This window comes from Anser brachyrhynchus, assembly GCF_964034855.1.
Source record: "Anser brachyrhynchus genome assembly, chromosome: 1".
Classification (NCBI taxonomy): Eukaryota; Metazoa; Chordata; class Aves; order Anseriformes; family Anatidae; genus Anser; species Anser brachyrhynchus.
The window spans coordinates 134,448,293-134,474,295 of NC_137694.1; the positions used below are offsets into that span (position 1 = coordinate 134,448,293).

Below are 26,003 nucleotides of genomic sequence, written 5' to 3' on the forward strand. Positions count from 1 at the left end.
AGCAGAACAATCCTTCACCCCTGGTTAGTTTAAAGCTCCATTAATCTTAATGCAAAACAAAACAGTTTCCTTTACCAGCCAGATTCTTGACCTTGAGCTGTTCCGGTGCTGGAGCAGGGGGCTGGGGTAGAAAGGACATGGACCAACCGCAACTAAGCGCTGGACAGTAAAAACATACAGAACAGTCACCAGAAAAAAAAATAATACGGAAATCATCCTTATGAAAGACTACCATCTCCTCTGCTGCCACGGAAACCAGGACAACGTCACCTCAAAAACTGTCACTCATTGCTGCATTTATTTCAAACAATTAATGATGATGAAGACCAAAAACGTACAAGCTAATGGTGTCTAAGTTACCCATCCTAGCACTGATCCACATCATTAGCCTTTAGAGTATTTACAGTCTAATCTTGCAAACCAAACCCAGGTTAATAGGAAGCATTACCTTCAGCACGAAATGAAGAGTGAACAGCTACAGATTATTCTTTGTAGACACTGTAGATGTCCCTTACTTACATCCTTTGATTTTCTTGATACAAGACAGGTTTGCTGATACGAATCCAACTGATTTGGACAAAATAAAGTGTTTAAATTAAAAAAATGTTCTCATCAATCAACACCAGCAGAGCTTCCTACATGCAGCTTTTGCACTCCCCTACCCACTGCTTTTCCATTACTGTAGTTTACATCACTAAGTGCTCAGCACAGCACAAAGAGTAAAATCTGCCCTTATTACCAGGCTGCTACCAACTAAGTGACAGACCCAGGTGGCAGAATGCATTTGAGTTGCCTCTACAATGGCATTATGTTGCCTGTGATTTATGTTAATACTTTAAATTGTATTAAAGCATGATTTCCTCATTAGATCTTGCAAAGGGCAAATCCAATCACTTGGCAGTAGTTGTCCAACATTAACTGTAGCTACGAGGGCGCGGACTTAGTTTCTGTGGCAGGATTTCCAAGTCTCACCACCTTACCCAAAAGAATTGTTCCTCGAGGCAGTTTTTAATTGAAATACTGCTAGGGGAGAGCTTTTTAAAAGCAAAGATTGCCAAGTCATTCTGTATCAGAGCTTAGAAACATTCAGAAGCCTTCTCCTAGAAATTTTGGGCTGGACTAAGGACAAGACTTACTTCTGCTTATGAACGCTGGAGGTTCCTGTCTGACTGAGCTTCTGATTTAGTTGCTACGAGTCAAAGACCCACTGGAAGGCACAGAGGCAATGCTGCCTGCCATTTGGATTAGGTACACCAATCCCATTCACTGTCTGCAAAACCACAGGTACTGTGAAGACCGCTGTCCTCTCCATACAAATGAACTCCCTATTTTTTTGCACAAGACTAAGGAATGTTTCAGACCATCTTCTGTGCTGACTCAGCTGCTTTTTGGCCAAAGTAATCACTGCCTACTATACAGTTGTACATGGTTTATTTAAAGTCCCATACCAAAGTGTCTATTTTTGTAAGAAAAGCTACATGAAGACACTTTTAAAGCCTGAAGAATTTATTATTTGTAAATTGTTCATTAACCCCAGTACTGCTGGGACAGCGTACAGTGACAGAACTAGCTTCATACATAACCTTCAACAGTTACTTCGGTGTTAAAACCTGAGGATAATTCCTGATATGCACAGGAAAAGGCAGTCTCAAGAACTCCTCCTCATTTCATGAGAAGTGGAAGCAGTTCAGCCTTGGTTCAGCTTTCTCTAGATCCAACCTGATTCAGGCACGTATAACTTTTCAGAAGACTTTTACTCTAAGACATTTACAAAAAAAAAAAACAAAAAAAAAAACACCTTGCTGTTGCAAAACCAAGAAAGTGGTGACTTAAAGCCAAGTAACACTTTAACCAAGTGGCCTCCTCCATCCTTCTCAACTTGCAGAAGAAGAAGTCGAGTAACAGAGCAATTTGAACAGCAAACACAGCAGGTGGTCCTGTCTTAGAAGACTTCCACCACTGGATTTTGAAATTTTACACTTACCCTGGTATGCACCCAAATACATTAAAGACCCTAAAATGTTAAACATCAGAGGCAAACCAAACATTTATAAAATACAAGGTCTATTATTTTGGACAAACCTTCCTGCAATCACGGAGGAATGTTTCCTTTGGCTGCTATTATGCTCGCTTCCATTTATTTATGCAGAACAAAAAGCAAACAATATTTTCTTACCTTGTTCTTCTAATTGTCTACAGATTGTACAAAATGATCAAATGATAAGGCTGGAGACCAGATTTTTGTTTCCTACTGAGCACATAGACCCTAGTATGAGAATTTTGCTGCCTGTCCTGGCCACAGAAGAATCCATAAACTACAAAATTCCTGAAAGCTTTCTTTTGTCATCCATACAAATACCAAGGGAAAAAAAAATACAATACCGAAAGATACTGGTTTTGCAATCATCTATGATAAAGATGGCCTCATTTATCTCATTGGCAGTAATACCAAGGACTACTCCTCTATTCTTTCTTTGAAAGAAATATCTCTGTGTGAAAGGGTTAAACTGTACAAACCCTTGATAGATTGGTCTCCACAGACTGGACTAAGACTCCCCTGAACAACCATTAGCACAATCACAAAGCTATCCTTAGTTATTTAACAACACAATAAAATAAAATAATAAAAAAAAAGCTGGGCCTATACTTGAAAAAGACCTAGGAATGCTGAGCACAAGCTGAGCAGCTCATAAAATAACAAATTTTTGCCTATTTCTCTAGATTTTATTTCCAGTTTTGTTATGCCATTGCTATGTATATTTAAGTACAAAAAAATTGTTGGATTGCAATGGATAGAAAACTATCTGTAAGCAACTCAGTCTAAATGCTGCATAGCTTCCTTGCACTCAAACACGGGCAGTCTGGCATCTTAAAGCCAATTAGCCCGTTTTCAGTAAATCAAACCCACAGCTCAGCTAACAAGCCAGCCTGCTGGATTTTCCAATCAGCCAGCCCACACAGTATGTTGGGAGTAACGGTGTTTTCTCTGAAGTAAAGCACAGTTGAGTCAATGCAGATGTAAGTGAACAAGGGTGTGACAAAATAACAGAGGAAGGCAATTGTAAGGGAAGCCTGACCCTTACACTGGTGTTTCTTCTGCCAAAATGAGATTTGAAGAGAGAAGTGTTTTCTTTGATCAAATCCTGGAAGTAGGATCCAGGCCCCAGGTAAAACCTAGTTCACAATGTAACCTTACGTGCCCTGATTTTCCAATAATCTCGATTTTGACACACATTACCTGGAAAAAGAAGAAATTTATCCAAAGACTTGGCATTTCAGAAAGCCCACTAGCAACTCAGGGCTCTTCTTGAAAAAAGGGAAAGGAAACAGCATTATAACTCTATGGCATTAATACAGAGCAAAAGATAGACAGCTTCCTAGAACCCGAGAAAAGCAAGTGACATCCATACGTGGACAATGCTGGGTAAGTGAATTATATCCTCTAACACTTAGGGAAATGGATAAAACAAATACAAGCAGGTAATGTTACACCAATGGACAGGAAAAAAAAGAACATACTGAAAAAATACTCAAAGCTTTATTAATGCATGAAAATAGTTTGGGGCCCAGCCATCCTCAAAGACAGATGTAGAACTGAAAAAGCTCTGAAGATCAATGGGTCAGGACTGTCCGGCAAGTCCAGGACTGGACTCTGGACTAGAGTCTAACAAACCGGAGACTTGTTAGCCTTATTGAGAAACAGCTGCCTTCTAGCAAGTAGACAGGGCCAATTATCTGATTAAGCAACAATTCAAAGAATGCTTAATAATTTATATATTAAAAAAAAAAGCTGTTCAAGACTACAAAAAAAAAAAGTAGAATATGTTAAAGTTTTGCTGGTAATTATCCCTGACTGGAAAATGGGATCAGGTTCTTGCCTTATAAACAAAGTTTAGGAGCGCTATGAAATGAAAAATACAGCTGCTTGTTAGAACTGCTTTTGGCCAGGTGTCTGTGAGATCAAGCACATCACTCACACTGCAAATCAGGTTTTATTTCAAGCAATTCTCTGAAGAGCAATAGGACCATACAGCTTTATTTTGCATACAGCCTTTCCTGCTAACTTAAAATCACCATGCTGCTTTTCTAACAGCTTCCAAGAACTGACCTAGAAGCTTTCAGAGATCAAAAAAGGAGTCTCTGTATTTGATCTGGGAAGCCAAAATCAGTAATTTGGAGCTGCAGCGAAAAGCTTTGCAGGTCCTGCGTAATGATCTGTGTGTAACACTCAGGCACAGAGCAACACATTACACTGACACCAAGAGTTAAGTGAAGCAGGCTGTAAAATTTTGAATTAAAAAAGGGTTTCTGAGAAAGTCCCAGAAATTCCCACATACCAGAGTAATTTCTTACAAAAGTAGGATCAGTAGAACAGTCACAAATGGAAGCATCAGCAAAAGTGTGAAAGGAAAAAAACAACAAAACACCTTCAACAAATCACGACCAGACTGCTTTCATGCAACTCAGATGACAGAGCAAAACTTCGTATTTACAACCTTGCTACCTTCACAAAGTGAAGGCAAGATATGAAATTAATCTTTACAATGGCCCCAAGTGACTGTCCTGAGAAATTCAGGCAATTACACGACTGCTAGACTTTCTACCAACCTACAACAGACAGAAAAGATGCCATCAGTGTGCGCAGCATTATTTTTTCTGTGGGTTTCTGTCTCAGTTGTACTAAAACCCTTCAAAGGAATCAACATGGGGAAGAACTACCCAAGCAATACATCCTTTTTTTTTTTTTTTTTCCTCACCACAAAACCTCTTAAAGAGCCACACGATAAAGGACTGTGTTGCTTAAAGTCACTGTAGATAAGGTAATATACACAGGGGAAAAAAACCACACACCAATAAGCAATAAAGACAGAACCAGAGGCAAGCAATGGTGAGCCTACCAGAGATCTTTATGGCATGTTAAACCACGCTCTGAAAACAGCAGTTTGGTGATCAGCACCAAACAAGTAAACAAAACTTCTGTAATTATGAGCATTATTTCCCTTCTCACTTGCGCACAACGGTACTGTGCCAATCCCCTATGCCATCAGGATCTGAAAGTTGCACGCAGTTCTCGTCATCCCACCCAAACGAGAATCCAGCAGAACTTAGAAACGTAGGGGAGAAGGATGAGAGCCTGCTCAGGGATACTGACCGGTGTTTACATGAAGATAATTTAACTGGGACAAAGATCTGAGCTTAGTTAAGATGTAGAGAGAACTACTAGATACTATTAGTCTATAACACAGCAATCCATAAGACATACCATTATGGACACACAGACTGGAGATGGCCAATTGTTTTTCAGAAATATAATAAAGCATTTTAACAGACAGCTGTGTAAAATAGTAACTTCTCATTAAAAGCAGGTATTAATCACGTTGCTAGTGGATATTGTGAAAGTTTAAAAATAGGTGAAAATAATATTGAACAGTCCCACCACGAGTATGACTGGCAATTGACTTTTAAACACAAATGATTCAGACAGCCCTCACTTGCTATTTAAAGAATGCATCAGAAGGATGGGAAATAATTGAAAAAGAAATTACACCATACTTCACCTGCTTCTTAGAGCCACGGCTCAATTGTTAGCTACCAGCTACTTGGAAAAACAGGAAACTAGGTTCAGTAGACTTTGTCCTTACTCACTATGGCTGTCCTCACATTCCGAGATACAGCAGATAGGACTGCCCAGAGAATATTCCTGTCTCATGATGCTGAGGAGGAAGGCAGGGGGAAGGAATGAGGAAATCCACCCGTAAAACAAAGAGCACGTGAAACTGGAAATACAGTAGCTACTGTAAAATGCATAATGCTAGCAAGCTGGAACTAGCATTTTTCTTTCATTATTATTTGAGAGTAAAGGATACTGTTAACAATTGCAGGTAAGGCATTTTTAGAGAGGGGCGCAAGTTCATGCTGTCTCTAGGCAATACTGTGGTAATTAGGAGTAACAGATGTTGTTTGCTCTTGCAAACAACAGTGCTTCAAAACAGCATGTTCAGGAACAGCACTGGGAGACTGCATCTATATAACAGATAGGCACAGAATGGCTACCCCAAATCTAAGAGCTACAAAAGCAGAGCTCTGACTCTAGAGAGGAAGACATTTATGGACTTATACAAATGCATCCTTTGATAAAGGAAAAGAGACATGGCAATATATCGTATTCTATAAAAATCCTTCAACTGTATGGTGTACCATTCAGCCTGCAAAACTCAAGGCAATATTGCATATGGAGCATTAAGACTATTTTGAGCTTATTTAAATGCCAAAGTTTAACAAAAGCTTTTGAAAAATGCAAGGGACTGATACGAATCTGTATCATCATTTATAATGTTTATTAAAATGAAATGTTACTGAGTTGAAAATGTAGCTAGTTTATCAGGCTCCCTTGGTTTGGACCAGACAGTAGATGAATCACTGTCAGGAAAGCCACCTGACAGAGGCTCATTACTGACAGATTCACCAGTGACACCAGTAATTATTTATAAAGTAGAAGAATTTAAGCTAAGAAGTTTAAATCTGCACAAGGAAATAGCAGCTCCAATCCCTAACTAAGGCTAGCAAATCCTGTTTTTACAAAAGCTCAGAACACCAAGGCCAAATCATGACCAAATGCAATACTTCCAATTGCATTAATTTATGACTAAGTAAAAATAGTTCACATAAATTTTCTTCTCATTTGCAGTGACTTCATAAATAAAACAAACCAGTATCTTTCTAGACAATACAATTGATATTGGTGTTTTCATAAGTTTTCCAGAGTTACAACTCTTTATTCCCCATCTTACCCAGCAGGATATGTACTCTTAGCACTGAAAATAAAGGTTCTCTCACAATGTCTGAAATTTAAATGTAAAATAAATCAGAAGCTGCTCTCTGAGAACACACAGAAATTTTCCTACAACAGTCATTATATAGAGACTGCAACAAATCAAGAAAAAATATGCCTAGTCTTTGATGGAAATCTTTGACTGGCAGGACCTAGATGTTTTCCTCATCAGTGGGATGCCCAATATACCATTAAGGTTCGTGACCTGAACATTAAGAGCTTATCACATTTGCAAATCTATTTGCCACATTTATTTCCTGCAGATCTTTCCCTCTGAAAGTACAAAGCACCGAGAAACAATGCCTTGATACATCTCCCATGCTCAAGGAGTCACAAAGCTGACTCCAGCCAGCTTATGACAAAGCGACCGTACATCAGCATGACATAGGCTCCCTCAGGAAGTTTTCCTTGTGAGAATTACAAGCACGCAACTGATAGAGCCACCGAGATAAACTGCTGCTATTGTGATCCTGCTTTTGTAATTACCTCCAGCACCCTTGCACACCCTCACAGGCCTCCACCTCCAAGCAGGTCCTGGGATTGTCTCAGAGCATGGAATACCAAACCCCGCAGCCGTGTGGTGAGCACTTCAAACATGACAGCACAAGTTTTTACCTTCAAGAAGTTAAACATTCACAAAACTTCAGGAAGTTTGCTATTGCATTCTTCAAGCAACTTCAAGTGCATTGTTGGTCTGGCAGACCGAGAAGCAGATTCCTTAGAAGTAATGGGAAGACGGTACTGAATTCTCCTTCTCAGAAGAAGCAGCTGAAGTTTCTTGTCACCACTGCTTCTGGTACAGCTCAGACTAAATCTGAAGAAATTTACACTTCCATCTTCAAAATGGATATTAAGGGAACAAAGCACTTCCACTTTGTCTGCAAGCACTTCTTTAACTTTCCACGTGAAGCTTATAGACTACAGAGTATATTGTTCAATCGAGTCAAAGTGGACAACCTTAAACTTTACTACAGGGAAGCAGATTTCAGATTGCAATGGAACTTGCAGCTCATCAACACATTTTATTGCTAGGTCCCCATCTTTTAGAACAGCATACCTTACGCTGTGAGGTTACTTACCACACGTTTCTTATGAAAACAGGGAGCCACCACTAGTGGAGACAGTCACTAGTCACAAAAAGCTGTAAGTAGTTGCACAAGGGCCCAAATCCATAAGCAAGTCTGTCATTTACATCATTAGTGTCTGCAATGAAATTCTCACAGGTGGATCAACATGTGCAGGCTCAATGAACGTTACCATGTCACAGAGTGCTCCCACACATTTTTAGTACATTCACTTAAGTGCCAGTAGCCATCCAGTCTTATGGAAGTAGTTACTCTGTTCATCAATATTAAGTAGGGGGTTCCGGAGATATTTTTCTGCTTAGAATATATACTGCTGGAAGAAAAGACAGACACTGCTTGACACTAAGTGCACATGAACCAGAAGAACCAGAGCTAGTTTTCCATAAAAATGCTCTGTTTCTACTATACAATTCCCTAAGCAGTGCTTACTTAGCTTACCTTTGAGCAATACAAGGTATGTTGCTGTACTGGCATTAAGTCTGCCTCAAATATTTCTTTCTACCTCCATGTCACTACTTGCAGCATCTTCGTGGTTGAACTGTCTGCCAACTTGCTTCAAGGAGTAAGATGAAGCTGCTCTACAGGTGAAAAAAGAATTGGTGGCAGTTCAACCCATACCAGCTCATTCTTTCACACACTGGTCCATTGTTTTCGGCATGCAACAAGTATTTCCAACTCTTCCAAGGAGCACAAGCAGATAAATCAGTAACAACACCACGGAAAAAAATCTTGTGGCTGACTGAGATCTTTCAGACAGACAAAGAGAGATTTCATTTGGCTCAACATCCAGCAAAAAACTCGGCATCTTTTTAGGCGTTTTTCAAAGGGAATTTATATTGCTAATTTTCTAAAATCTGGAAATAATCTGAACTCAAAAGCAGAAATGAAATGACTGACAGATACGATGACGTGAGTGTGCATCAGCAGAATCTAGCAAAACCATAGGCCTTCGTTGACGGGGGTAGTATCTTGGAATAGTCACTGAGGTTTGCTGTACCTTAGTACCAAAGAATTTTGAACATGTTCCTACCTAAGGTAAAGCACATCTTTTGTTTTCATTAAAAATAGGGCACGATTCAGATATACTTACACATCATTAGGGACAGAATGCCCAACTTCACAAGAAGGAATTGATACCACTGTACAAGTAATGAGAAAACTAAGGAATCCAAATTATTAAACATGATTTTTAAATTATTAAATATTATTTTCAACCCTAAATATTTTAAGCTTTTATTTTCACTGTTAAGATGGGCTCTTTGAAAAGACAATGAGAAGATTTAAGAGTTTTCCATGCTTCAGAGAAAAAAATACAAAGAAAGCTTTACCTCCAAACACTAACATGATGCTAAATAACAAGGTTAAAAATTACTGGCACAAGCTGAAAACAATACAGATATGGAAACACATGGAGATAGGACATTAAGTAGAATCACTTAATTATAACTTATACTCAAATAATCTCAGTGATAGTTCCAGAACTACTGAAGAAATCGTAGTCCTTTAAAAAAAGAGAATTGGAATAACACAGAATGACTGAAGAAATTCACAGCTCTACCCACTCTACTCTCAAAGGTCTTCAGAAGTTTAACTGATGAATGAAAATACTGTACAATTTTAGAGTACAATCTGATTTCATATCTTATATAAACAATCTTATAACCATGGAAAAACAGGGAATACAAAGCTGTGTTTAACTACCAACAAAGCCACATATTTTCATTTGAGTATCCTGCAAACATGATTCAATGCAATACAAAACAAAACCCGTTTCTTCCTGTACTTAACCTGAATGGTATCAGTCAGGTTTCACCATTCAGTTCCTCTGTGACTAAGCAATGAATTTTATAGATTACAGATCCTAGGATTTGCAAGCTTTTACTCTACCATCAGGCAACTTGATGGATTTTGGTTTAGAATCCCAACATCCACTCCTGGTTTTTCAGACAATATATCAAAAGGGTCTATTAGATCACAATCCGACTTAATTTCTGATCTGCTTTCCTCCAGGTATGCTTACTGCGTCCAATAACTAGTTTTACATGAAGCATGTATCTTTCCAACAACGAACAAGCAAAAGCAACAAACATTAAGCAATATGGAAAAATAAAATAAGCCTGCCTTGGAACTTTGTGTTTTGTTTCAAATTCTTTGAGCAATATACGTTTTGTCAGTTTTCAAGTAACTGTTATGCCTCTTTCCAGGACCTTGCTGAATTTTCAATGTCCTCTTAATCAACTGGAATTCTGTGTCGACAGTCAGAGCAACAAGTTACAGGAGTTAAAAAAATAACCTCCTATTTACGGTGACTGTACCCATGTTTATAAAACCCAACACAACACTGTCCCTATTCCCAATAGCACTGCATCATAAACTTCAGGCAGCTGCTTATTAAAATCTTAAGCTCTGCTTTTTTCCATCATCAGAGTTTTGGTCATTTCAGGAAATGGATCTGTGAACTTAAAACAGATAAAAACAAAACATATTTGAAACTGTTACCTATATATGTATATTTTTTTTAACTCAAAAACAAAACACTGGAATGTGTTAGAGGTCATAAGGTGTTCCTGCTTTCCTTCCAAAACTGCAGGCTTTGAGTAGAAAGCGTGCAAGAATGGAAAATTCCTTTTACTGTTAGTGTATGTTAAAGCCAGTTCTGCTTTTTAAAACGTGCAGCTACTTCATCATTCTCCTTCAGCCTCAACTTAGAGATTAATCAGAAAGAGAAATAACTCACTCACAGAATATCTCCAAAAAGAGACAATCCTCTTGTGCTTTGCTACAATTCAATCACCATCTGAACAATACACTATAAAATATCCACTAACCTCACTAGACACTGTTTTCTTCAGAAGTAAAGCTAGATGAGACGACTTGCATGAGTCACAGTAGTAGAGAAAACTGATGTGCTCTGTTGCATACCAATAGCCAGGATATTTTTCCAGGTCACAGTCTATGTCCCCTGGCTTCAAATTCAAAAGGCAGACTGGTTAATTTCAAATACAAGCATTAAAAAAAAAATAAATCACTGTAATTCCTCCAGGTTCTTGACTAGCTCTTCATTGTACTATAAATTTCAATACAAAGAAGTGTAGACATCTTTTTGTTGTGTTTTGTTTCCATATTATGTCCTTCTAATAAAATAGTAACCTAAGCCACAGTTTGACAAAAATCAACTCATGTCCTCATCTTACTCCAAGATCCATTTCTCTAATCACAGGCAGTATTAGACACTTCACAAATCAAACACTTTCCATTGTGAGACTATATTTTCTTTCAGTGGTTGAGGAATTTGCCATACTTTAATTAGTTAGGGCAGAAACTGTCCATTCTGTACATCAGCCTCAAACCCTCAATTTTGTTAAACTGCAATGGTTCGCCTAGTTCCAAAAAACAAATGAAGAAATAAAAAGAAGAAATAAATGTTCATGTTAAAAAGCAAACCTGGTAATTAAAAAAAAACCACAAGACTGCTGTTTCAATAAAAGGAGCATATTTGACAGCACCCAGGATGTGCACGCACATGTATGTGCTTTATACTGCTTGAATTAAAGAACTCTGAAAGTGCACAGCTATTGGAAGACTTAATCAACTACACGTCCTGTGAGGATATCCTCCCTGCTAAACATTTTGTATGCTTGGGGCTTTAAGCAGATGGGTGTCAAGGAAAAAGGACAGAGGCCATGTAGGCCAAATTGCAGATGGCTGACAAAGGTAAAAAAGATATGGAGCTAGGGATAAAAATAGCATGGCAAGAGAAACTGCTAAAGAAAGACTGCCTGTTCAATCAAGCACAGAACCGGCCAGAGGAGAACAAGGGAAAGAGACTCCTAGGTAAAAAAGAGATAAAACTGGAATAGATTAAAAGAAATTCAGAAAAAAAAAAAAAAAAAAAACATAGGACGAAGCATTGGAAAGAAGCAGCAACTACAACACGCTCCCTCCAGAATCTGGAGTTCTTGAATCCAAACATAAAGAGAAACCTAAATCTGGTGGGCAAGGTACCCCAGTCCTCCTCTAGTGTTATTCCCCCAACAGGAATCAACAACTTATCGCTGCTCCTGCCAGTTCTGGTGATAAAGTCACGTGGATTCCACTAGGATGCTACGTCTTTCATCTTCTCTCAAAAATAAGGAAAAGCGAATAACCACACAAAACTCATCAGGGGAATATCAAATTTGCAGCACAATTCTCTCTGCAGAATGATCTGAGAGTTATGTAATGAAGAGTTACACGTACAAGCCTAGCCCACCCTCCTCACAAGCACATGGTGTAACATTTCAAATCTCATGGCCAAACAGTACATTTTCTCCTCTCTCTCACTGATGGAGGGCAAAAAAGAAGCATAGCTCAGCGCCTGAAGCCTGTAACTTGTTTTGGGTGGGCTGTTTTTGTTGCTGTTTTGGGGGGTGGAAGGGAGATGATTTTCAGGACACTGACTTCAATTGCAGATGCTTTAAAAGGCCGAAACCAGTCTCACCACTACCAGTGAAATGTATCCCTGAAGAATTTTCCTTGAAATGTTTTGCAACAGTCCACATCTAGATGCAGCCTTCCAAGAAGAATTTAAGCTAGGGCTGGAACTGATACAAAAAAGTTCAACAAATCAGAAATCTTAAAGAAGACTTTTCAGTCCGAAGTCTAAAACCATTTACCTAATCAGTACTCCCTAGCACTATTAGGGCTAAGTGTTATTAATAGGTATATAACTTTTTTTTTCTATATATCAAAACAAGCTGCTTAAGGAGGTCCTCACAGAAACTTCTCCAGACCTCAAATATTAGAAAGAGTGATTATTCTTTGATAAATAGAAGTGATTATACTTATGATAAATAGAAGTAAAAGTGACTGAAAACTGCAGTTGGCACCGATCAAATATGCCATAAAATTCCAAGCATTTAGACAAAATGTGAAGTGTCATTACTTAATTCAGTGTTGACTGAGTGAACATATTCTCCTAGATGTTCATATTTGAGGTATTCCTTGTAGTCAAAAATTAAAACAAGCAAAAATGTTTTCTTCTTAGTAGGATCTTATTAGCAGCATCCATTTTGTCTTCAGAAGATGGCTGGATGCATTTTTTGAAATTATGAAATGAAGAAAGATCTGGATTCGGATTTCTCCCTCATGAAAATTTAGAAGTTGTAACTGCTGATCTCCTATTTTCTCAAATTGCTTCCATACTTCAAATTAATTTTCACTGCAAGGCAGCCGGACTACAGTCTGTAAGTCACTGCTGGGTGTGTGACTGTATACCACGATGTTGCCACTCCCTGCTGCTCATCTCCACTCCCACTAATCAGTTAATTAAATTGCTCATGCAACATTTCCCCAGTCAGTTTCCACCAAAATAAACTAGATTGCTAAAGACCTACTGCTTGCAGCACTGGATTTAGAATGGAAAGTCTATGCTAGCCTGACACCTTTCGTGTTGGGGTGTGGTGGGGTGATTGTACCAACCACTGATACAACATACGGGAGCAAACAGTAACCTCCAATTAGTGCCAGCGATGTGCAGGTGAGGAAACTACATTTTTAAGTTTGGCTGCAGTGGGAACAAAACAGGCTCCCTTCATTCTGCTGAAACTTGTATCCTATGCTGTCATCTTAGAAGACGATGGTGAACCATAAATTCACCACCAGTCTTGCAGCCACCGACACTATATTTCTACGAAGGAATTGTAAGTAGGTCATTTCTTGTAAAGAGAGAGGGTCTCATAGGTGAAGTGGCGATTACTGGTCCCCTGGGAAACTGCTTTTGAAGGCACTAGGGTCCATCAGTCACTTTTCAGGATCCGTCTCTTAAGAGCACAGGAACAGGCAATTTGAAACTGTCAGAAGTCAAACACATGGAGAGGACCAACTTGGCTGAGCAGAGATGATCTTCTAGAGATAAGGTGTAAAAAGAAAGCACATGGCCATGGGAACTGAGGTCAGGTGACATGGGAACACTACAGAGACGCTGTTCGCCATTGCAGGGAGAAAATGTGTGTGGCCAAAGCTCAATTAGAGTTGAAGTTGGCAGGTACCACAGGGGACAACAAAATGTGAAGCATACTGCTAGATAAATACATAATATGATGGGTGAACAACTGGCTGATGGGTTGGGCTCAAAGGGTTACGGTAACTGAGGTTACATCACGCTGGTTGCCAACTACTATAGGGGTTCCACTGGGCTCCATTTTAGGGCCAGTTCTCTTCAATGTTTTTATAAGTGATCTCGATGCAGGACTTGAATGCATACTAAGTAAATTTGCAGATTATACTAAATTAGGAGGAGCTAGTGACTTCCTTGAGGGTGGAGAGGCCTTGCAGAGAAATCTTGACAAATCAGAGGGCTGGGTAATCATCAATCGTATGAAGTTTAACAACTGCCGGATTCTGCACCTGGGATGGGGCAACCCTGGATATACACACAGACTGGGGGATGAAAGGCTGGAGAACAGCCTCACTGAAAGGGGTGTGGGGGTTCTGGTTGACAGCAAGCTGAGTATGAACCAGCAGTGTGCTCTGGCAGGCAGGAGGGCCAACTGTGCCCTGGGGTGCATCAGGCACGGCATTGCCAGCTGGGCAAGGGAAGGGATTGTCCTGCTCTGCACTGGTGGGGCCTCAACTCAAGTACTGTGTGAGATTTTCGACGCTGTAGTGTAAAAAGGACATAAAACAGAGAGCATCCAAAGGAGGGCTACAAGGATGGTAAAGGGTCTAGAGGGGAAGTCGCATGAGGAGCAGCTGAGGCCCCTTGGTTTGTTCAGCCCAGAGCAGAGCAGGCCGAGGGGAGGCCTCATGGCGGCCTGCAGCTCCCTCACGAGGGGAGCGGAGGGGCAGGCGCTGAGCTCTGCTCTCTGGGGACATGGACGGAACCTGAGGGCATGGGGCTGTGAAAGGAGGTTCAGATTGGATGTTAGGAAAAGTTTCTTCACTGAGAGGGTGGTTAGGCTCTGGCACAGGTTCCCCAGGAAAGTGGTCACAGCACTGAGAGCGCTGAAGCTCAATAGGCATTTGGACGCTGCTCTCGGACACAGGGTTTGATTTTCAGGTGGTCCTGTGTGGAGCCAGGAGTTGGACTCAATGATCCTTGTCGGTCCCTTCCAACTCGGGATATTCTATAATTCCATGATCCATCATAAATGGAAGGAAATTCAAGTGGTCAGCAAGAACATGCGTTTTGGCTATAAAATCGATTTCCTTAGGAAGCTTTATTGCTAACAAATGTTTCAAATCTCACAGATTCAAATGTCGGGTTGACCTTTCAAATAAGAAGTCTACATTACTTGTTGTTGTTGTTTTGTTTTTTTTTGTTTGTTTTTTTGTTTTTTCTCAGAACTCAAGTGCTGGCAGCCGGTCTGCCTCTATTAATCTCTCTTAATTTTCTGAGGCACTGAGAGCATCTGTGCACTTTAGCTAGGTAGTATGGTTCAATTTTGTGTGTGGAAATGTACAGTTAGATGTCTTTCGTAATTTAGGAAGAACGCTGGAGATACACAAGCATCAACCATCATTTTCTATTATGAAGGATTTACTCCTGAGTGAATTGCACAATTATATAGCCTTTTAAGACAAACTCTCTTATGTTTTCCATGTATTTGGGCTTATAGTCTTTTTAGTAAAACAACAAAGTCTTTGTCACCACAGTATTTCAGCACTTCAGTATCACGTCTGTTTCACAAGAAACAGAGACTTATGAACATAAGGAAGTAACGTTTTTCCTATTCAACACCTGAGACTGAAGCAAAGATGTCATACAACTGTGTACAGCACACAATTTGTGGCAAAACAGGTAATTCATCTAGTAAATCTCCTGATTTCCAACATTTTCTGTTTCTCCCTTGCTTTTCAGAGGGTTCTGTGTTAAAGCTTTGTCAGCTCAGACTCATCATTTGCTTTGTGGAACCAAAACAGCACCAAAGCTGCATGTCTCTCCACCCTCACATTTTAATCACATTTGACATAATAGGTCATGTCTATGCTGTTTTTTAAGATGAGGATTTCCTTAATCAGCCAGAAGACATTCAGTTGAGCAACAAAAGTCTTGCCTTGCACCCCTCCCTAACATCATATTGAGCAATCAGAGAAACTCCTCAGGTCTCCCAGGTGTCAGGAAATGCACAGCCCTCCTCCCTGCTCTGGACAGCAACCTCCCCCAGCAGTCAGGAAAAACAAGACATTTCCAGAAGGTAGCCTGTAGAAACAAAATTTATTTTGCTAATAAAATCACTGTAGTCTAAATTTTATAAGCAGGGGAGCAAGTTGTTGGGTTTTACTTTTATAAAACAGGGGAAAGGAAAAAAATAGGAAATACAAAAATCCGTGCACACACTAAGAATACACAGTTTAAGGTGGGGGGGAAAGTTTACTCTATGCTTTAAATTCTGCCCTGACAACTTCAGAGAAAGTAGAAATAACTTTATGGCATTAGAGCTGCGTTTAAGAGAATTCAGAATATATGCAACATCTTCTAGCCTCACAAGAAGACATTGTTTCTTAATTTTACAGAAGCCTTAATATTTAAATATAAAGGCACTTTACCAAGCACTGTCATGCAAGAAACAGATTACAAATTGTATAAGAGCTCCTTATTATGAAAGTGTATGTTTCTCTTAAATCTTGACAAAACTATTATAAACATTAACTACATTTAACAGATGCATAAAGCTAAGTTTTCTCTGTTAAGATGATAACATTCTTTCCATACATAAACACCCAACAAAACACTACCTTATGTCAACACAGCATGTTTACATCTTTCTTCTCCGTAAATTAATGACTGTGAAAGGAATGCTTCGCTATTCCATAAAAAAAAGCAACTGAAAACGTCTCATAAGAAAATCTAATGTGCTCCTTTCTTCCAGATCAATAAAATGTGCATGTATAGAGGAAAGAAAATAATTTGCATACTGTAATGATTTCATTCTACCGAATCCAAATAATTATGAGGAGCTGGGGTATTGGTTGCATCAGACATCAGCCAGTTAGACACCCACAAACTCATTTTTGCATCTAATTTGTTTAAGAAAATTAACACAGTGATGACTAACTGATACTGTGTAGGATGTGTTTCGCTTCCTTTACTACGAAATCACGTTTCTATGATACTATCCTAAGTGATTAGTGCTTTTACTGAAAATTATACAGCTTCCAAATATTGTTACCCCCAACAGTATTTTTTTTTCTACAGTATTCATTGAACCAAGTTTTGTTGGAAGTTTTCAAAGCAAGCGTATAACAAGGTATATGTTATCTCAAGAGACAGAAAGAATCCAAAATACTCTGGTTTTCATAGCTTTGTGAAGGGATTTTTAGAACATTTATCTGTTGTACTGAAGAGAAAAAGTACTGAAGCTGCAATTTTTAGGACAACTGTAAGTACCTATTCTTCAGTTTCAAACAAATTTATCATAATCCCATGTTCTCCATTGATGGATCTCTACTTTAGCTATTGAAACTTCAATGCAAGTCCATTACAAACAGAATATAATAGACAGACTGAGAATTTACTTTAAAAAAAATCCAGAGACTTTTCTTCTAAGCTGCGCTAATATTTGGATATCTTTCCACTAAAAAAGCATAAAGTTGATAAATTTCCATTAAAAAAAGGTTATGGTACACTTTAAACAAGACCAAATTGAATGCAATCTCACACACGATCAAGAGCACTCTCACAATCTCTTCCAAACTGATCAGAGATAACCACCTCTCTACTATTACCATAACACTTAATTCCCCATTGTTCTAGATGACACACACGACAAGGACTAAACTCCTATGCAGACAAGCAACTCAAAACTCTTTGCACAGTAGTAGTCTAAAATTCAGAAACAAGGTCAGCAGAATAACTAAGAGCCTGGAGCAAGGAAAGTATCAGAATTAAGGCCACCTACATCCACAGTGAAGACCCTTCATCATGATCCATCTCATCCAGTTAGATAAAATAACTGCAAGGAGGGATGGAACTGCCCTGTCACTACCCAAAGTGATACAGCCTCTCAAGCACTGCAGTAGAGATCCCTGTATTTTCCCACTTCCAACTCGCAGTCACTACTTTTCTGTACTTTGTACTGCTCTCCGTCCTTTGGAACGCTCATTCACTAAGCACAATTCTTTAGAAACTTGGTATGTAAGAAACACGACAACATATTTCCTAACCCACATATCAGGGGTGATGGATGTGGGTAAATAAGTAAAAGAATTCAAACAGTCCAAAGAATTTAATAATTTAGAAACTGAGAGAAAGATTTAACGGAGGAGAAAACTGGCCCGGTGGCAGAGAGAAAGTCCCCCTTTGGAAAGGGAGTGAGGCAGAAGTATGGGAACACAGGACATGAAGCCTTCCCCTTGGCGCCAACGCTATCATGCCTTTTCCTAAAAACTTTAAAGCATTCAGTTGATTTTGCTGTTTCACATGGGTTCAGAAGAACTTGGAAATAACCACCTCTGTACTGTCAAACACTCTCCTCCATGTGTTTCTGCTTTAAGATCCAACCTAAGAATTGTGACCCCGACAAAAGCTATCTAGTTTCTTAAAGCAGTAATTGGTTGCATTTCCAGCATTTACCAAACAGCTGGCTCAATCTCTTTTGGGGAGTTGGGCACCCCACAGTGACCTCAGGTACCTGCAAAAGGCCACTGAAAAGAACCCCCAACAACTTGTGAACGCTGCAGAAACCATTCTCTTATCTTCCTGACCTGACCTGTGCTTACCGCAATGCTCTGAATTGCTTGGAGACTGAATACTGATCCTGCATTAACTTCCAGGGTGGGGGCGAGGGGAAAGAAACTCTCTCCTACCTTCACAAACGTCATCGTCCTTGGCAGCTTACATTTCTCCCCTGATTAGCTTGATAAATCAGACCAAAAAGCTACGTTCCTGCCATGTTCAGAAACACAGTACAACCAGAGCAGATTTTCAACGGTTTTGGGCATAGCTCCACGCACAGCAAACATAATAATCTTGCTTGAGTGTATGTCATCTTACGACAGGTTCCTAAGTAGGCATCCAGGTATGTACTAAAGAAGCACACGTTCTCACACAGCTGACAGCAAATGACAGGCACCTTCAGAAAGCAATCCAGAGCACACAAGTCATGTTTAATTTAAACACTACAAATCATTTTCCAAAGATACCTACTTCTAAAAATCCAGCTTAAGTCTTGGTGAACTCCGCCAGAAGCCTGCTGTTTGGCAAAGCATACCATAAATAAAGGACAGAAACACATTCTACAAGTACACTAAGTTGATTTTAAGAAACTGTCTTAATTTAAAAACTGGTTCAAGATTTCTGGTAGTTTCCTACCACGGAACGAAAGGGTGGGAAATTCAACAAACCTTAAATTACATCTCTCTGATTTGACTGTATTTGTAAAGTTACAAGACGTAAACGATTTAGACTACTAAGATCTACCACCAGAGTGGCAATGCTACTTATTTGCTAAGAAAAAAGCTTTTTCAAAATAGCATAGCATGTCTGGTGTTTAACCTTTAAGAAACTAAAAATATTGTCCTATGTGGAATTAGAGAGCTTCCAAATCTGTTTCTTACTCTAGAAGAAAAAAAAAAAAAAAAAAAAAAAAGAAACCTTTTCTAAGTTATGGAGAGAGGCATCAGTATTTTCCTTACAGATGCATACAAAAATCTCCAGTTGACCTCATGTCAAACAGGTTCAAAACACTGGCAACAGAAAGCAATTCTGCACAGATTAAAGGGATGAAGTCCCAACGTAAGTGCATTGTTTTTTACTTTACCTCTCCTGGGAAACTCTTCACGCATGGTGTCACTTAAATGTACAGCAAAAATTCCGCTGAATGCCTGGGACCTGTCTCAAACTTCTGTTAGAAAATGACCCACAGAACTAGATCCACATACGTATTAAGTATTCTCTGTATAGATTACAGATGTGTAAGAAGACTGAACACAAACAGCTTTCCTCGAGAAAAAAAAAGCACAGGTACGTGATGTAATATTGGCTTGGTTACTACTACACGGTTGTTTTCTCTAATCTATTCACAAGTAGGTTTCACTTCCCATTTACCTTGCTCTTTCCACACTCCCATACTTTAAATATTCATTAAGCAGAAGAACACACAATGAATCAAGCTCTACTGGAAAAAAAACCATATACTGTCTATTCAGTAAAACATACGCACAACCACCACACAAACCCACATTGTTTTCTCCTCTTAAAAAAAGCAACAACAAAACCAAACATGATGGATAACTAGGTAATAAATGGCATTACTGGCAATCCGCTGACAACAGCGAGCAATAACTAGAAGTCTCTTGCTGGTCTTTTATTTTTATGCTAATGTCTACCATAGCATCCAAAATTCATACTGAAAAGTAGCAGCAGAGACTAAAAACAAAAGAAGTTTAAACCATAAATAGACCACATTAATAAACATTCAGATAGGCAGTTCTGCAGCCTAACTCCTATTGCAAAAACTGTTCTCACAAACCCACCAATTCTTCTGCCAGACTCAACAGACGTGAATGTTTTTGTTTATGTTCATTTTTAACTAGAAAATCGTGATGGATTTGACAGCTTTTGCTTAAGTAGCTAGAAGTGGGAAAAGCAGAGGAGAGAGGAGCAATTTGGAAGCAGCCAGTACAGCCAGAAGTTAAGAGTGCTTGCTGTAAGGAAGTTTCATAGATCTGCTTTGAAAGGAAGCATCCTGACTGTTTTTTGTCCTGACAGGTAAACGTAAAGGAAAACAGCAGTTTCTGTACCGCAAGCACAGCAACCATTTCTTAAACAGCACTACCACACCGCTGTCTTCTACGTGCGTAACTAAACTGACTTGAAGCTCTGCAAGTCACGGCCTTTTAACTCATCCTCTCATTTCAAGCCCTTGCACAGTTTGCAGACCACATCTTACAACATCCAAGATAGCTTTGGGATGGAGCTTCCAATACCGGTACCACTTCAACTGGTGATGCTCTCGCCACGACAAACCTCTCTGAGCTTCGGCCTTCCAAAGCTGGACCACTCGGAGCACACACGAGCGCGGCGTGCACCGTGCTGCCAGCGAGTTAAGTCAGAACAGAGAGCTCACCTCACTCAACAGCCGCTGAAGTGCTACAAGGGAGAGCAGTCCCTTCATCAGGCAGGCTACAAAAGTAAAAAGCAACATCGTCTTCTTGCATCAAAGCCAACAAACTCCCCTCTTCTAGGGAGACCCGGGATCCAGCAACCTGACACAACACTCAAACCTGAACAGTTTCTGTAACGCTGAAAAAAACACTAAACTCCTAAGGTATCTGACAAGGAAAAGAGATAAATAGCAACATGGTACTATTCTAATCCCCAAATATGCATCTTGATATATAACCATTTCCTGCAATTTCTCAGTTATCAAACTTAACACAAAGAAAAGGTCCAATCTTTCTCAAAAGACAGACACCTCTCATCAGTTAGGAAGCTAGACAGAGCTTTAAAAAGAAGCATCAAATGTGATTTGAAGCACTCTTTTTTTAATTGCTGGTTAAGATATGTGTTTGAATCAGCCCATAGAGCTGAGGAATTTTATTTGTTGCTGTTGATCACCAAGGGAATATGGGCAGAAAACAAAAACGATGAGCACATCTTCACATAATATCCTTTTAGACCTGAAGAAAGGAATGGAAATCTTGCGGGATGTGGGGGACTAGATTAGAACTCCATTCCTCAGCCGCAGAACAATGGCTCTTAATTTACCAATCAGCTCTTTACACAAATGACTGCATTTATGTTGAAGAGGCCAGTAATTTCCAGGGATTACCACTAAATACTGGTTTTCTGGATAGCAAACTTCACAGTCAAGTTTAAGAATTGTTCATGTCTATGAGCAAACAGTTAACCTGAGGGAGACAACTGCTATTTATGTTAGAAAACATCCAGTTTTGATTTACCGGTACACAGCACCATTAAAGCTCCCTCCCCTCCCATGCAGTACAATGCAAGCACTTGCTCTTAGTTTTATGCTTAAGGCCAAAGGGTAAGGAATTACTTAAATGAAAAGTCACAATTTTACTCACTACTAAAACAAGAAATTGATACAAATCACATGGAGAAGTCCTGCATCCAATTAAGAGAGAAGTATTCCTGTAGACAATTTAAATAATTATTAGGTTAAACAAACTACTGTTGACACCTAACCATAGGCAGGAACACATTAGGAAAGTACAATGGAATTAAGAGAAATAAACAAGTCTGTCTGATAGTGCTGCTTCTTGAAAGACAGCACCTCCAGCTGGGGCATGAATTCAGCACTGATTCAGGAGACAAGAACTCTATCTGCTAAATCAACAACACGTCTTGCAACAGTCCAGGTTTCACTTGGAAATCTTGCCGAAATACCAGCCAAGCCCAGCCTTGATTAGCCTGCAGTGAGATCATAGCTTGAGGAGGTATGGCTGTAGGCCCTTGTAAAGCTGATACTGAAGAGGAATTTATTCAAATGATACATCATTCTTTCTTCAAATGCATGCGCTGTATTTTTTCTTACTTTCTAATGTAAGAAGGTTAACGCTGACTGCAGGGCAACTTCAGAGTTCTTAAGCCTATGGTTGGTACAGGAAGTGAAATGACTTTCTGTCCATCACCCATGATCAATGCTGTGATTGACACTACAAGTTGTGCATCCCAGATAAGGCTCATTTTAAAGTAAAAGTAATCAAGATAATACAGGTATGGGAGACTTTCACAAGACTCACAGTTGAGCACCCTGACTTTTCATTTTCATTAGTTCCAGTAAGACCTTTCTATTCAGAGCTTACTTGGTTTCTTTAAAAAGAAGAAACAAAGTGAGATCCATGTCTTGTGAGACTTCGAATTAAACTCCTCAAAGTAGTCATCTCACCTTCTGTTGAAACACACACTTTGCTATAAAAAGCAAGTCCTTCCTTTCAAGACGTCAATTTAGGCAAGAACAAGCTGCCTTTGGGCAACTTTTTGGAACGTTATCAGACACACATGCAGAGATCACAAAAAACGTAAAGCATTTTTTAAGGGACGTGTAAATAACAGTAAGCGACAAAACGCTGATTTTTTTTTTTCTTAAATATAAGCAACACCACTTGCACGTGGGTGGGGCAAGTTTTAGACCAGCTACGTTTAAAGATCAAGCAAGCCATATCATGTACCGCTTTCCTCTGCGCCTCTGCAGCAACCACAGAAAGAGGTAAGGAGCTAAAAAAATGGAAAGAGGCTTTCAGCTGGCAGGTGAACTTGATATTCTGCCTACCTGCTCCAGGACCATCCCTCCGAGTCTCGTCTCGGTTACAGAAAGCGAGGCGACGGGGAGCCAGGGGAGCCCGCTCCCCCCAGGGGCACAGCCTGCTACCCAGCGCCAGCAGCGTGACTCCGGGCTGACCTCTCGCCGCGCTGCCTGCGTGCGGCATTTTTTCTCCCGACATTCCAGTGGCTGCACACATGCTTATCTCCCTGCTGAGACTGAAAACATAGATTTTCTCCTGCTTAGCGTGCCTTTCCCTCAGCGATTATTGGCAGTTTGGTGGATCAAAGGACACTATTAGCTTGAAATCTAGTCAATTAAAACAAGAAATTTCCAAATCGGTTTTGCAGCTCTTCTTGCCCTGGTGCCCCCCATGGCACTCGTTACAAAAACATTTCCCTTCCTGGTAGCAAGTGAAATAGCCACACGACCAGGGAAACTAACATCCAAGAAGTCTGCTGTACAAAAAGTGCTGCAAAATGAACAACACAAGTTTGTTCACTGATTTTTCAACTACATTATTTTCTGGTGCTGCTTTTCGGACAGTTCTGGTAGTTGTCCCATAGCAGGTGAAGACAGCAGGAAATATTTACACCACAGGCTTCCCGACATTTACGTAAAGGTGCAACTTTCTTCAAAGGCTGACCTTGCTTTAGAGATGGTGGTAGGAACAGAGACGGGCAGAATTTTAGAAATCCCCCTTAAGTAGCTGCTATCTGAAACTCCATTCACACCTTGTCACATTCCTCTCCTTAAAAAGCGGCACTTCACGTCATACATCTTCACTTCCCCAGAACAGCCCTGGACTTAAATGAGGCAGAGCTTAATACTCAGCTCACACTCGAGCACAGTTTTGAATCCACAAAATCAGAGTTTTTCCATGGGTATTTTGAGGTAAAAACTGCCACCAGTGTACTCAATAAGGGATGGAGCTTGCAATGGCAGAGGAGGGCGTAGCGATGAAGTGGCATTCCCCTTCTCTGTGACAGCCCAGCAATCTGCACTTTAACTCAGGAAGACTCAGGTTCAGGTCTCTCTTCAGCCAAAAAGAGAGAAACTTTACATCTCCACTGCAAGGAGGGACATTTTTAATCACCTGGTACTAATTTATTCTTTCTAGTGGTTTTCCACCCCTAGAAGCTGTACAGAAAAACAAAACACAACACACACCAAGATGGGTGAGCGAAACCAAGGGCAAGGTTTTGCACTTAAAGAATTTGGAGTCTGGGGGATGCCGGTGACGCAAGCTTCAGTCCAGTTTCAAAACTCCTCTTTATACTTGCATCTAAAAACTGCAAGTGAAAACGTACTCCAAAACCTTAGACCCAAGGCCAGGATCCCAGCTGTACCTTAATCCAAGATCACGAATGATGGACCCAAATTTCTCTTCCACACAGTGAAATGGTTTCAGGAGGTATCAAGGCTGTGGTTCCACATAACCATGCCTTGGGTAGCAGACCCACTTGAAAAGGTTCCCATTCCCAGACACTTCTTTCCACCTACCACAGCCACATCCTCATGCCACAAATATTTAAAGCTTGTTACTTAATACCTAGGCAACAATATGAATAAGTATCACTGATCAGTAGCACTTGTTAGCCATTACCAGAAAGGTGGAATTATTTGATTTGGCACTTGATAGCTACTAGATGCAGAGTAAGTAGTTCTTTTCTCCTTTCCTCACATGCTTCCAGTTTTTATACTCTGTAATTCAGGATACTGGTAAGAGGCCAACAGATGCACAGTCACTTTTCAGCATATGTATCTGTTGACATAGACTGTTGTATTTCGGAAAACAGCGGTAGGGAAGAGACCTAGAAAAGCTGATCTAAAAAGACCTAACTTGGAGAGTCGTTAGTAAAATAACACCAAGAGTAGAAGAAGGGAACCAACTGGAAAGCCCTCAATGAGACAAGCTAAAAAGAAATAGGAATAGAATAATTCCTGCTGTGGATAAAACAGGACTGGTTGACCTCTGACACTCTTTATGTACTTCTAAAATAAGAACAAGCAGAATTCACTGGACCTGTAGGCCAAGAGCATATATTTATTTCCTACAGATCTTAAGCAAAATGTTTTTCTAATGTGGATTTTTCTCAGTTCCATATGGATCTGTTTTAATGTGTTTTTGACTGTGCGACAAGAAAGCCCTCTTAATAAAACCCAACAAGTGTTGGGATAGGGATTCTCGAGTCAAAACACACCCAGATGAAAAACATTTTCCAGAAAACACGATGTATTATTTTAACTCATGCCCAATACACCGAGGTTAGACCTGCGAGTATAAAAGGGCATTAAAAAAAAAAAAAAAAAAACGCCAAAAAGCAGCACATACCTACCCAGGAGCCTCCCCCTCCCCGTCTCTGGAGCGTGGATTTGGTCACTATCCACAAGACCTTTTGTTCAGAGGGCTGGGATGCAAAAGGTCACCCTAACTGCTTTGAACGTGCCAGTGCAACAGCAGCAGAGGAAACCCAGTGTCAGCACCGGGGGCTTCGGCCTCACGCTCCCTTCCTTCTCCAGACGGATGGAGCCAGGAGGGCTCCCAACACCCTACCGATTTCTCCGCACCCCAGCTGCCAGCACACACAACTATTTCACCGGGTTTTACCGGGAAGTAAGGAAGCGGTGCAGGACTGTGGAGCAGCACGCTGTGCCCTCGAAGCCGAAACCGAGCTGCGAGGCTGGCGTCGCGCAGCCACCTGTTGCCCCAACCCCACCTCCATGCCCTCCCGAGGCCCCACCGATGGAGGGGCGAGGTGCTGAGGAGACCCCCGGGCACCACCTGCCTCCGCTGTCAGCGCCGCGGGCGAGGCGCCCAACATGGAGGCGGCCGGAGCCCCCCGTCCTCCCCGCTCCCCCCGTGCCCTCCCCGCG

General features: G+C 40.3%; 1 protein-coding gene and 1 long non-coding RNA gene across 5 annotated transcripts in view; both read right to left on the reverse strand.

The window, feature by feature from the left end:
- Window positions 1-25,999, reverse strand: part of LOC308191355 — a 45,328-nt gene extending 19,329 nt beyond the window's left edge. Inside the window, exon 1 of the long non-coding RNA XR_013947912.1 lies at window positions 76-25,999. This is a non-coding gene — a long non-coding RNA (uncharacterized lncRNA). The remainder of the gene's footprint in view (window positions 1-75) is intronic.
- SHROOM2 (shroom family member 2) overlaps window positions 1-26,003 on the reverse strand; it is a 127,575-nt gene that overhangs the window by 100,464 nt on the left and 1,108 nt on the right. The gene's annotated exons all lie outside the window — the stretch shown is intronic.